Below are 13,643 nucleotides of genomic sequence, written 5' to 3'. Positions count from 1 at the left end.
TGCCAGGAGCCCGACTTCTGAAGTCCATTCTCAAAACACTGCGTTTTTCTGGGCCCGGAACCAAATGTTGGGGATAAGCAGTGTCCAGTGCACAGCGGAATGATGAGAAGTATGTGCCAACATGCTCTATACTACTTTATTTACAGTTCAAAGCTGGTAAGTTACAGAAAAACATCTTCCCTCTGCCGGAGCAGAGAAAGCGTCATCCTCTCTCCTCTAAGGCACGGAGAGAATCACAAAACTGAAACTGCAAAGAAACAGTGAAAAACAGGAAACCAGTGTACGTCACATCCAGCCTCCCGTTCCCGTGGGAAAACCTCCAACAGTACAGACTCTGTGGAATGTAAACACCTGTCTCGTGACAAGCACTTCGCTGCACAGAGAAGAAAGCAGAAACCAACCCCCTAGAGCAGATTTGGGGAGGGCGCAGGAATTGTGCAGGGGAAGGCGAGCAGGGGAAAGTCCTATTGCGCAAGCAGAAATCCTTGCAGTAACAGGACTCACTGGAATATCACCTTATGTGTTTTATCATGGCTCACATGCACAGAATAAATTAGGGCATTTCCAGTAGAAATGTTCATCCTGATTAATTTAAGGTGAGGTTAGAAGAAGTTGTCTCAAGTAAATATTATCCCATGCTAGGAAAGATTTGTCAATTTTGACTTTTTAATGTATTGTTAATCTTTGTTGGAGGCTGCCCAGAGTGGCTGGAGAGGCTCAGCCAGATGGGTGGCGTACAATTATTATTATTATTATTATTATTATTATTATTATTATTATTATTATTGTTATTGTTGTTGTTGTTGTTGTTGTTGTTGTTGTTGTTGTTGTTGTTGTTATTGTTATTATTTGCCTCTCTTGGTTTCTCATTTTTCCAATCTTAAATTCAGTTCTCCATATTTTGCAGCAATTTACTATTATTATTTTTTTATAAAAAGCTCATGAAAAATTATCAGCGTTTTTGTGTGAATTTCTCTGAATAAATACACTTTTATGTGCAGTTTTGACTAATGTACACATTTTTGCAAGTTGTTTCCCCATATGCGATGCATTTCTGTGTGCTTTTTCCACTGATACATTCATTTTTATGCGCACTTCTGAGGCATCTAATCATAAGCCTGCATTTTTATCAAAGCTTATATATTTCAATCAAGGCTTGTATTTTAAAATGAGCTTAAAAAAAGATTTTCAAATGTTTCATGCCAGGCAGAAGACCAGCTGCTTAGAAAGAACCTTGGCAATTCCTCCAAGACAAGGGGCCCCCTGATTTATAGCAGGAAAAACAATTCTCAAAGTCGTTAAAAAAGGGGAATACAGGCTAAGAGCGAGGACACTGACCCTACATATTACAGAAGATAAAAAAGGCTGAGAAAACACAATTAGGAATGGGCAAATAGTAAAATGATACCATGGGCCTCTCATTAAAACTTGAATTGTATTTTCTAAGGCCAAGAGCAGTGAAAAAGGCAACTGGCTTGGCTGGAGAAGAAGAAGCTTCTTTCTATTTTATTTTGAGGCTGGAAAGGAGGGGTGTAAACTGAAGAGGCTTCTTTTAAAGCTGTTTTTTTACTGAGTTCCTTTTTACTTTACAAAGGCCTTATTCCTTTTAAAAGGCTACCTATGATAATGTATGAAATATATTAGCTTAAATATATTGGCTTAAATGTAATTATGCAAAGGATTTAAGAAATGCTAGATTCTCAGAGTCATATTGCAATAGGAGACCAGAGGGGCAAATGAGCCCAGCCTCCTGCCAGACAGGAGACGCCATAGAGCACTCCTGATATATAGTTGTCAGGCCTTTTGTTTAGAAACCTTCAATGAAGGAGATCTTTCAATGTTGATGTGAACTCAAGATCCTTGAAGATAAAATTTAAGATTAACCATTTGTTTTAGAAGGCAATAGGGCAAGGAGGGCAAGAGGTGAGCTGGTAATTAAGATTCCATGTAAGATATATTATTACTTATTTGTCATTTATAGATGTAACAATATATAGCTCTTTGTGTTCCATATAAGGACAGAAGGAAGTGGGTGTATCTATTGTGATTGGTTCTAGCAAACAACCAATAGGAATTTCAACCAGGCTGATTGGACAGAGGCAGCCACAGGAGGAGCAAAGGGGGCTGGATTAAGGGAATATAAGTGCTGGCCAGAATGGCAGGAGGCCAGGCCAGAGCTTGGTAACCATATACCACTGAGCCTCTCATTTATTTGTCTGACAAATAAATTATTATTTTAATTTCTCTATTGCTGCGTTGAATATTTCATTCCAGCTAAGCGTTAACCACAAGCAGAAGGAGGAACTGCAGCAAACTATGTGCAATGCTCTGTATAGGACCCAGTACTAAATAATGGAATAATGGAGAATTCCTAACCAGTGCTCTCCAGAGATTTTGGACTACAACTCCCATCATTCCTAGCTGCTACACACTGACCAGGGCTGATGGAAGTTGTAATCCCAAACTCCAAACCTGGAGAGCCCCAGATTGGGGGAAGCTGCCTTAATGCACAAGTTGCACTACATAAAGAAGGCCAGGTAATTTAACCTCCAAATTCCAGGGAGACATTCCAAGGAGGAGTATCATAGAAGCATTCCCAGACTTGTTTTGAAAGTGATGCTAAATATAGACTTCTATAAATGCCCCTTAAACACAGTGTAATCATTCAGTTGCTGCTGGATGGCTTTGAAATCTTTTGTCATTTGCCTTTCCTGAAGCATCACCTTCCCGTACATTAATAAGTGTTTGTTGCATGTGGGTTGAATACACAATTTCTGAAATGTGTCTTGGAGCTGAAATGAATGGCGAATTGTTCTTAGGGTTGTTCCCCATTGCACATGACAGCTGGAATCAACACAACCTGTTGCCTAGTTCACTTATTTTTTTATTTTAGATATCAAACAGCTTGCTTGGTTCACAGTACTCATTGCATTTCCGATGCCGGATTCTTAATAATAATAATAATAATAATAATAATAATAATAATAATAATAAATTTTATTTATATTCCAGCCTCCCCAGCCAAGGCCGGGCTCAGGGTGGCTAACAACCAATAATAAAAAGGAGTTGAATGAATACAACTTAAAAACAAGATTAAAATACAACATTAAAACATTAAAATGCAGCCTCATCACAGGAGGAGAAAGGAAAAAAGAAAGAGGGGGAGGGAATCAAATTGATTCCAAGCCAAACGCCAGGCTGAACAACTCTGTCTTATTGGCCCTGCAGAAAGAAATCAGATCCTGCAGGGCCCTGGTCTCATGAGACAGAGCGTTCCACTAGGCTGGAGCCAGTGTTGGAAAAGCCTTGGCTCTGGTTGAGGCTAATCTGACTTCCTTAGGGCCCGGGACCTCTAGGGTGTTGCTATTTATGGACCTTAAGGTCCTCCATGGGTCATACCAGGAGAGGCGGTCCTGTAGGTATGAGGTATAGTCTTAATCTGTGTTCATATGACGTTGCCCAAAATGCATATGTATTCTGTGCCTTGATGGTACTGTTCTACAGGTTGTTTCTCAAACCGACTTCACACCAGCTGAAGTCCTCCAGCCTTTCCTAATTAGTAGGGGGTGTCGTGTTTGGAAGAGCAAAAAAGAGGGCACATTTGCTGACTTTTAACTATGGATCACTACAATGACTCTCATTTTACATACTCACGGAAATGAGGATGCATGCTGGAAAAGAGGCCATAGCCAAGGTTTGAAGACATCTGCATCCCATCAACACCACCTGGGGTGCTCACAAACAGAAAAGAATATGGCACTATTAAAACTGCGCTGGTGTGAACAGCTAGAGGGTGGTCAGAACTGTGAAATGAACAAAGAAAGAAAGAAAGAAAAACCCAACACTGTGCTCCAAGGCAGTAATGACCAGTCCGGGGGGGGGGGGCATGGGCGTAGCCAAGATTTTTGTTACGGGACAGCAGGCTTTTGTTGGGGGGGAAGAACCTCAGTTAGTTAAGTATTTTTATTGATTTTTATTGATTATTGGGGGGGGCAGCTGCCCCATGCCCCCTCTGGCTACGCCCATGCTTCCTCCTTATTCTAAGTGTTGTCCTTTGTAGAATTCAGCAAGGAAGAAAATGAGAGCAAAATTTCCATTTATATTATATTTGCAGAAACAAAGAAAGTCTATAGACTTGATGGTAGGATTTAAATAAACATTCACATCATTGGTATTAGAAAATGTGTAGAAGATAGAGAAATATGGTGTACTTGTTTTTATCTTTATGTTTTTAGGTTAGATGCTATTGTATAAATATGTAATTAGTATTTTTTCTTTTAGGAGGTAGCAAGATGGGTGAAAGGAGAAACAAATCAGAAGCGGAAGTTGGGGGAAGCCTAGGAGGGGAGGGAGGAAGGAATGCATAGTAAATATTATGGATATGAGATGTATGTAATGAATGAAAAAGAAAATTGAATAGAAAAAGAAAATGAGAGCAAAACTTGAATCATTTGGTGCTTTCTGTCATTTGCTCTCTCCCAATGGGCACCAACCAGCACTGGAATTTGCAGATACAGGCTGCATATACATACACTTTTGAAGCACATTTGCAGGGGCTTGAAGTCAATGACCCCCCTGGTCCCTTCCAGATCTACAATTCTATGATTCAAATGCTCGAACCTCAACTTAAAGTATCCATGACATTCTTTTCCTTGAAGAATTCTGGGCCCTGGAATTTACCCCCACAGAGTTACCTCTCCCAGCAACCCTTGACAGTTTCAATACCCAGAATTCTTTGAAGCAAAGAAGGTGCTTTGAACATGCTTTAAAGGTATAGTCATGACTTCATGAAAAAGGAAGTATTGAGCAAAATTAGGTCACGATAGGGCACCTTAGCTGTCGTCCTTTGCCTAAAATATAATGGGTTCCTGGTAATCATTCCCCAGCTCTAGGCTGCCATCTGCAGGACATACCTACTTTACAAGGGAATTATACAGTTTACTGTGTTGAGTCTGGCTGCATCTCAAAGGAAATCTCTTTCAGGGCTTTTGAAAAGAACATAAGAGCCTGCTGGATGAGGCCAACAGCCTATCTGGTCCAGTATCCTGTTGCCACAACTGGATGCCTGTGGGAAATCAGTAAGCAGGATTTGAGAACTAATAATAATAATAATAATAATAATAAATTTATGTATACCCCACCCATCTGCCCAGGCCTCCCCAGCCACTCTGGACAGCTCCCAACAGAATATTAAAACACAATAAAACATCAAACATTAAAAACTTCCCAAAGCAGGGCTACCTTCAGATGTTTTCTAAAAGTCAGGTAGTTGTTTATTTCCTTGACATATGATGGGAGGGCGTTCCACAGGGCGGGTGCCGCTACCAAGAAGGCCCTCTGCCTGGTTCCCTATAACCTCACTTCTCTCTGTGAGGGAACTGCCAGAAGGCCTCGGAGCTGGACCTCAGTGTCCGGGCTGAACGATGGGGGTGAAGATGCTCCTTCAGGGATACTGGGCCAAGGCCTCTCCCCTCTCCTTTGGTTTCCAGCAACTGGATTTCAGAAGCATTGCTGCCTCTGACTGTGGAGACAGAGCCTAGCCATCATGGCTAGGCCCTGTCCATCTTTTAAAGCAATCCAGTTTGGTAGCCATCGCTGCCTCCTGTGTAAGCAGGTTCCATAATTTTCTTAATTTCTATCACGTCACCCCTTCCTTGCCTTTTCTCTACAGCTGGCATCTTGACAACAGGATTTAAAAGAGAGCTTGATCCTGCCATATTGGCTCCACTATTAGAATGCCCTTTTCAATAATCCCTTTCTGTAGTTTGATGAACAGCATAGATTTAGAACAGTGATGGACAGTATAGATTTAGAACAGTGGTCTGCAGAAGGGCATAGTTCCAAGGCTGCAGAGGGCAGAAGCTGGGAAATGCTGGAAGGGGAACAGCAGGAAGAAGGAGAAGCACCAGGGGAGAGACAGCTGGCAGACTCAGTGTCCATGGAAAGCATTCCTGACCCCCCCCCCAAGACCAGACGTGCATCGAGGGTATTAGAACAGAGAGCTCAGAAGCAGAAAGCTCAGATTAACCAAGGCAGGAGTGATGTTGAATAAGGGAGACGTAGGACGGTGGGACTTTACTTGGAGCAACGCCATTAATAGAAAGGCTGCATTCCTTCGTCATTCTCTGTAAATTATTGAACAAATTGCTTGGTAAGAACTTTTATCCTTTCTCTGATTCTGGGCTGCCACCGTGGGAGGGATCTGATTCCCCAAGCCTGACAACAGGAGGCACTGCTCGTCTCCTCCCAACCCCTGTTCTAGAAGTTGATCTTTATTTTCCCCCTTTTCTTCCTGGTGTAGATCTTCTTCCTGGGGGGTGGATGGGTGGAGACACACCATTTTGTGATTTGCTTCAGGTGCCGGAATGTCTTGGGCTGCCTCTGAGCAAGCGAGTCCTTGCCCACGGGCTTACAATCTAAGAAAAACATGACACACGTGGGAAAGAGGACAGGGAATGAAATGTGGGGAGGGAATCAAACTCAGGCCTCAATTCTTAAACTGTTGTTCTTACAATGACCAGCCTCCACAGTTCAGAGGTAGGAGGTGCCAGATGGAGCTGGCTTTGGGCAAAGTGGATGTGCTTACATTGCTTTCTTTAGGCATATGCCAGGATGAATTAAGAAGCAACGTTGTCAGAGTGTGTGCAAACACCTTTCCCACTTCCCTTTCTTCCCTCTGCATAGCTCAGTCTGTTAGAGCATGGTGCTGATAATGCCAAAGTTGCAGGTTCGATTCCCGTACGGGACAGCTGTGTATTTCTGCACTGCAGGGGGTTGGGCTAAATGACCCTCAAGGTCCTTTCTGACTCTTCTACAATTCTGTGATACCTAACCAGCACCTGCCACATAAAGCTATGGCCTGGGCTTGGTCTCTTATGTGCACTTGTAATGAGCGTATTTGGATGGATTAGTTTAAACTGCTTTAGTGACATCTTATCTGCTAAGGGCCCTCATATCTATGGGACTGCCTCTCCTGGTATGCCCCACAGAGAACCTCAAGGTCCATGAATAACCATAGTTTAGAGGTCCTGGGCCCTATGGAAGTCAGACTATCCTCCCCCAAGGTCAGGGCCTTTTCAGTGATGGCTCTGGCCTGATGGAATGCTCTGTCCCATGAGACTAGGGCCCTTCAGGATTTAACCTCCTTCCGTCGGGCCTGTAAGACAGAGCTATTCTGTCTGGCCTTTAATTTGAATTCAGACTGATCTTTTATTTCCCTTCTCTTCCTTCCCTCTCCCCTTTTATGAAGATCACCCACTCTGAGACCCCACAGCTAATTCTCCCCTGGCCCAAGTAGGACCAATTCAGCCAGCTAGCCCTGGGGATTATCTAATGCTTATTTCCCCTAAATTGATTTTTGATTTTTGAATTTTATTGTTATTCATGTTTTTTTACTGTATTTTATGCTGCTTTTATAATTAAGTGTTTTAAATTTGTTGTTAGCTGCCCTGAGCCCGGTTTTTGAACCAGGAAGGGTGGGGTATAAATAAAAAAAATATTATTCATTATAAGCTGCCAGGAGATTCCCACCAACATTTCACAGATGGGACATTGGGTTACACTAAGCAGCAGCAGCTCACCATGAACCATGAGTAAAACAATTGTGTAGACACAACAGTGGGCTTGATGGATGCCTCAAAGAGAATGCTGGGAATGTTCACTTCAAAACACAACTAGAAAGCATAGGGTGGGTATACCATTACTTGGGTTTTGGTGTCACTTCACTCCCCCCCCCCCTTCTCTTGTTCCAAACTCTTATTGTCATCCCTTTGACAGAGCTGGCAAACCTGTGGCCCTGCTGATGTTGTTTGACTCCAACACCACAGGTTGATTTAAATACTGTGATGGGAACTTTATCCCTTCCAGGTCTTGAAACCCCAAACAATAGGGAGGCCAGGAAATGCTTCCACAATTTGAATTTGGTGTCGGTTCTGTCCATGGTGGAGCCACCACAAGGATCTCTGGAAGCACGGCACGCCCCGAGGTAAGCTTCATTGTGATTCACTAGGCTGTAGATGGGCATCCTTTGCCTGTGTAAAATGTGACCATGTCACTGTAAAAGGGCACGTAGCACCAACATAATGAGGCCTACTATGAAAACAGAGCCTTGGAGACACCTACAAGATTAATGGGACACCTGGTCTCAGAATTGATGGGTTAATATGGTACTCAGCATAGTTTTAGTTCTCACTGTTTTTAGGCAGGTGCAGCTGACAGGGTAGGGTGAGTCCGGGCGGCTCCACAGTGCCAGTCCACTGCTCCATCCAATCCTGGCATTCCAAAAATAGCAAAGGCTGTTTTTGACTGGAAAATCAGCAAGCAACAACTGTGGTTGGCAGAAAATTCACTAGATGTCACTGTCACACCACACAAGCACCGGGTAACAGAGAGAGAGAGAGAGAGGTTTGCCTCACTCCCCCGTTTGTGTGTTTTTATTTTTTTTAAAAAATGTGTGTAGAGAGGTAGTGAGGTGCCTTTGGCAAGGTCAGAAAATACACATGCAAATATAAGATGCATGAACTCTCACAAAGGTCCACAGAGCTTTGCAAAACAGGGCTACAATGATAATTGCTGCTGACTGTTTGGAGGTACAGTGGTACCTCAGGTTACATATGATTCAGGTTACATACGCTTCAGGTTACAGACTCCGCTAACCCAGAAATATTACCTCAGGTTAAGAACTTTGCTTCAGGATAAGAACAGAAATCTTGCAGCGGTGGCGCAGTGGCAGCAGGAGGCCCCATTAGCTAAAGTGGTGCTTCAGGTTAAGAACATTTTCAGGTTAAGAACAGATCTCCAGAACGAATTAAATACTTAACCCGAGGTACCACTGTACACAAAACACTGTTTTGCACAGTGTGAAGCCATGAACACAGGGAGAGGAAAATAGGATTTTGCTGGTGTCCTGGCCTCTGACCTCTGTGCACTGAATGGTTCTGTGCATGAAGCCTACAAGCTGTGCAGCCCTGTATGTGTGGTCTTGGATCTTGTAAAAACTGGCATCTCTGACCAGCTTATGCATATACTGTTTGTACAAGCGCAGCTTCTGTGTATAAAGTGGTAGTGAATGAATGCAGTTGTGGATTGGGATATTAGGTGCAATACTGTTCACCTTCCAGACATTCATTGAACGGGATTTCAGACTATGTGTAAACGGCAAACAGCATGTGAAATCTGCAGTGTTATGGCTGCTTCTCTACACCCATTCCGGCAAGACGCTCCCATGAAAATATATCCTTACTCTGTTGCTGTAGACAGCCAATGTGGTGTAGTGGTTAGAGTGTTGGACTTAGGGGCAGGGAGACCAGGGTTCAAATCCCTGCTCCACCATGAAACTCACTGGGCGACCTTGGGTCAACCACTGCCTCTCAGCCTAGCCTACCTCATGGAGTTCTTCTGAGGATAAAATGGAGCGGAAAAGAGCCACGCAGGCCACATTAAGCTCCATGGAGGAAAGGTATATAAATGTAAGAAACAGGCTGTGTTTCTGTACATATATGGATGCACTAGGGAAGGCTTCCTCCACCTCGGCCCTCCAGATGTTTTGAGACTACAATTCCCAGCATCCCTGGCCACTAGTCCTGCTAGCTAGGGATCATGGGAGTTATAGGCCAAAAACATCTGGAGGGCAGAGGTGGAGGAAGCCTGCACTAGGGACTGCCGTCTCTGTTCACCAACCCTGCCTACTCACCAACCACCTTCCCTCACACCTGGCCAATCCCTCTTCCCTTTATCCCACTCACCTAGCCTCTCATAGCTCACCTAAACCTCCCCTCCCCATCCCATTCCCCCCCCCAGTTCCCCCCAACCTCCAACCCCCTTTAAAAGAGGGGGGGGACTTCAGAGAGTGCTTGCTCACTCACCTGTTGTTCTGTTGAAATACTGCAGTTGGCAGGGCCACCTATTGGCAGCCACACAAACTGCAGTGTGACAACAGCCTTACATTTTTTATGCGTATAGGAAGACGTGCTTATATAAATGAAAGCATTAAACTTCTATCCATTGTTTTTTTTAAACACACACACAATCATTGGTATGTTCTACACTCCCATCTTAGCAGCTTTCATTATTGACCTGGGTTTTCCTCCCCAAGCTACTGAACACCTTTGACTTTGCTTGGGGATGGTTGATCAACAAAGCTGTCACAATGATGGATTCCCCTTGAATTATTGCTTAATTAGCTAAGCTGGAGGTATAAATCAAGTGCACTGCCAATTGTCTTATTCTGCACACAGGCGGCCATGCTCAGCCTGGCTCTAATGAATTATTAGCTCCTGCCACTGAGAAATTGCAATACGCAATCTCAGGTCTGTAATGGGAAAAGAAATCCAAATTCACATGTAGGGGCCAGAACCTGGAATAGCTTTACCACAGATATTAAGCGATATGCATGTGAGCAGTGCCACTGACCTCAACTGGAATATACGACCCCTAACTATGTTACTTTCTAGCTAGCCCACCACAGAAATACAGAAATAAGAAAGGGCAAAAGCACTGTATCAATGACTGCCTCCTACAACATCTTCATTCTACTGAATTGCAGCTTGGACAGCCCAATTTATAACTGGGTCACAGGGAATGGCTCAAGTAGATAAGAACTTGGTGATATGGTTCTGAGCCTCTGAAACTTTAGGGAGCAGTGGAATTTGTAGAAAGGTTTTTTTTCTCTGTGTGTGAACTCTTTGGCAGAAAGTGGTGGTGATTTATTATTTTTTCTACACCACTTGGGCACAAAGAAACAAAGCGAATTTCCCTGAAAACTTCCAAAGAATTTGCACACCCTTGGAAAACTAAGGAGGAGCCCCTTCCCACCTGCACATCCTCTGCCTGTAATGTGGTGTTGAATCAGAGGCGATTTTAGGGTGGCGTGACCAGTGCAGTTCCACTGCCACCATGCTGTAAAGGTAAAGGTAAAGGGACCCCTGACCATTAGGTCCAGTTGCAGATGACTCTGGGGTTGGGGCGCTCATCTCGCTCTACAGGCCGAGGGAGCCGGCGTACAGCTTCCAGGTCATGTGGCCAGCATGACTAAGCCGCTTCTGGCGAACCAGAGCAGCACACAGAAACGCCATATACCTTTCCGCTGGAGTGGTACCTATTTATCTACTTGCACTTTGACGTGCTTTCGAACTGCTAGGTTGGCAGGAGCTGGGACCGAGCAACGGGAGCTCCCCCCGTAACGGGGATTCGAACCGCCGACCTTCTAATCGGCAAGCTCTAGGCTCTGTGGTTTAGACCACAGCACCACCCGCGTCCCACCGCCATGCTGTAGAAGACACCAAAACTACGCTGTAGAATGGAGTGTGAGACACGTGTCGCACAGAGCCCAAACCCAGCCACTAAATTTGGGTTTCATCTTAGCTTTATACTGTGATGCTGCTGTTGCAAGGTCCCAAGTCTTCTGGGGTGGGAGAGAGGCCTTGCTCAGTGTCTTCTGGGAGCACCTCTTCCTTCTCACAATTAGGAGAAAGGAGCAGCTTGTGGTGCCCAGAAGCTGATTCTGAGCTCTGTTGATACTTGAGCTTACCTTATAATCGGTTCCGGGTACCATTTAAGGACCCTCAATTTCTGCACTTTGGTGCTGTCACTATTAGAGGCATGTCCACTCCGCTGGGATAAGAACATAAGCAGAGCTTGTTGCATCAGGCCAAAGGCCCATCTAGCACCCTGTTGTCACAGTGGCCACCCAGGTGTGTATGGGAAGCCCACAAGCAGCACCTGAGTGCAACAGCACTCGCCCCACCAGCAATTCCCTGGAACTGGATAGGGTTTAAGGCGCGAGAGTGCCTTGATCTAACAGGGTTGGAGACAGAGGGATGTACCACATCGTCATGCATGTTTTCAGTCTCCACTTTGTGACCCATAACAGCCCACCTGTTTCCTTCCGCAGCAAAAGAGGGAGCAGAGGGATGTGCAGCAAAAGCCCCAAAATCACAAACTGAGTTGTTAAATGTTGGAACCAGGTGAATCTCCGTGAATCTCTATGCATTGCTGCTTTAATGGAATTTTAATGAAATTCTATAGAATTTTCTGTTTATTTGCTTTCAAAGTAAGCTCGCCATGGATTATTGAGTGCAAATTACACAGGCAGCCTGTGGAACTGCATTTCTGCACCGATTAGCTGGTATGCAATGCAGCAGGTTATAAAGTATTTAAAAAATCAACCACCTCTTACTGTATGCATGCATGTGCAGGCGCACACAAACACACACACACCTTTAAACTAAAGGGTTCCCAGAGCAGCCTACAGATCAATATAAAAAGGAGAGAGAACCTCTGCCCCCAGGTTTACAATCTTAAAGACATGACACACAAGCAACAAGGGAATGGGGAGAGCAGATAAGAGGAAAACAAGAAAATTGACTCTTGAAGCTATGCAGTAGGAGCGTAACTCCTAATAGGATGAAAACGGCTTCAGGGTGTGGGGCAGGGTGGCAGCGAGGCCAAGGCTTCCTGGGCACATCCCAAAGAGCACCTGATTGGCTTTGCCAGAGTACCCACAATGCCCTGAGCTTGAAGCCACCTTGCCTCATCCCAGCAAAGAGCAGGAAAACACCAGAGATGGAAGGAAAGAGAAGTGTCAACAAGAGAAGAATGGCAGACAAAACTGATGGGAGTATGCAGAGATGGCGAAACTGACGGGGAAGATCAGAAACCAGGAAGATCAAGTATTTTCAAAAGTTTGGAGTAAATTCCTAATTTATTGAAAAGACCACTGTAAACAGTTAAAATCATTGGCAGGATGTAATGACATTTGTAATGTGGAATTAATTATGGTAACAATAGATATATAACAGATGGATTATGGTAAAAGATGCAGAAATTTTTATTTTAAATATGGAACCCATGGAGGGAGGGAAGGAGGTCCGAAGGTTCGAATGAACCTTTTATTTTAATGTTTGAAATGGTTAAAGTTAAAATGTATAAAACCAATAGAAAAAAACTTTATTTTAAAAAAGAGCAGGAAAACTACATCCCTCATCAGCTGGTTGATTCCAGCTGTTTAACCTCTGCACTACATTTGGACGTGCTCCATAGTTTCAACAGTGGCTACTCCCTCTGCCGCCCCGCCATCGTAGAGAGGCTGCAGTGACAACACGGCCACTTCACTTGTCATTCTTCATTTGTCATTCTTCACACCTCTTCAGCTTGAAAAAGAAAAAGAACAACATATAAACACCTGAAGTGTACACAAGAGTCCCTCCTGATTTTCATTCTAGGTGAAAGGATCAGGCCGCATTACGGAGAGGGTTCATTAACGGTGGGTAGCACAATCCCAGGCATGTTTTGTTTGGAAATATATGTATTCCATTTCATTCAGTAGCACTTCTTTCTGGGTAAGTGTGCACAGGGTGGCAACTTGAATCAAGTAGCACTGCTGAGTAGGGATCTCGGAGGAATCCGTTGAGAATGGCCAATGCAGCAGATTTCCTTCGATCCACCCATTTGACTCCCACCATAGACTAGAATCTTGCTATGAATGCTCTTCACCTTAATTGTCTACAACAATGGCAACTTATTTACATGTGCATATTCTACGTGACTCGCCCTCGCTCCAAGTGTACTGGGATGGCACCTTGTCCGGGAAGGGGAAATGGGGGCAACAACCCTGGCCTCTGATCTGGGGCTTCCGTCAGAGTGGT

At 44.2% G+C, this 13,643-nt stretch overlaps 1 protein-coding gene and 1 long non-coding RNA gene across 3 annotated transcripts in view; one reads left to right on the top strand and one right to left on the bottom strand.

Moving 5' to 3' along the window:
- The first annotated feature begins 4,725 nt into the window (after positions 1-4,725).
- Positions 4,726-12,579, top strand: LOC309366116. The gene is made up of 3 exons (XR_014166519.1): positions 4,726-4,771; positions 7,867-7,984; positions 11,891-12,579. It is a non-coding gene; the product is annotated as an uncharacterized lncRNA (long non-coding RNA).
- Positions 12,580-12,729: 150 nt separating this feature from the next.
- Positions 12,730-13,643, bottom strand: part of CAPN13 (calpain 13) — an 85,180-nt gene continuing 84,266 nt past the window's right edge. For both annotated transcript variants that reach the window (XM_081903984.1, XM_081903985.1), the window contains one exon: positions 12,730-13,148. The gene's annotated coding sequence lies outside the window, so the exon portion shown is untranslated. The remainder of the gene's footprint in view (positions 13,149-13,643) is intronic.

Source organism: Podarcis melisellensis, assembly GCF_964234715.1.
Source record: "Podarcis melisellensis genome assembly, chromosome: 3".
NCBI lineage: Eukaryota > Metazoa > Chordata > Lepidosauria > Squamata > Lacertidae > Podarcis > Podarcis melisellensis.
The sequence above is the reverse complement of the archived record's forward strand: the minus strand, read 5'-3'. Positions and strand labels throughout refer to the sequence as shown.